Raw genomic sequence first — 390 nt, 5'->3', positions numbered from 1 at the left:
TATTTAATATGGATATAATTATTAAAATATTATAAGCAAATTGTTCTTTCAGCAGGCCTGTATGCTGTTTACATCACCCTGATTCGTAAAAAGCTGCCTGATGAGACAAAAGGAGAAGGTCAAGCAAGTACATCTCAGTTTCTTGGATTTCTTGGGCTGTTTAATCTTTTGATCTTTCTTCCTATTGCTCTACTGTTGAGTTTTACGAAGCTAGAGCCTTTTCAGAAGTTTACATGGAAGCAAGTTGGTCTTATTGTTGGAAAAGGTTCGTGTCACTTTTGTCACTTTCTCAGTTATACATATGATAGTTTGTTGCATACTATTTATCATGAATTATTATTTTTGGTTATTACTAAATAATTTTTTTTTTCTTAACGCCAGAAGTTAATC

Source organism: Phoenix dactylifera, chromosome 3 (assembly GCF_051530095.1).
Source record: "Phoenix dactylifera cultivar Ajwa chromosome 3, Ajwa_hap1_PhDact_Kaust_v1.1, whole genome shotgun sequence".
Taxonomy (NCBI): Eukaryota; Viridiplantae; Streptophyta; class Magnoliopsida; order Arecales; family Arecaceae; genus Phoenix; species Phoenix dactylifera.
Note: the sequence above shows the minus strand (reverse complement) of the source record.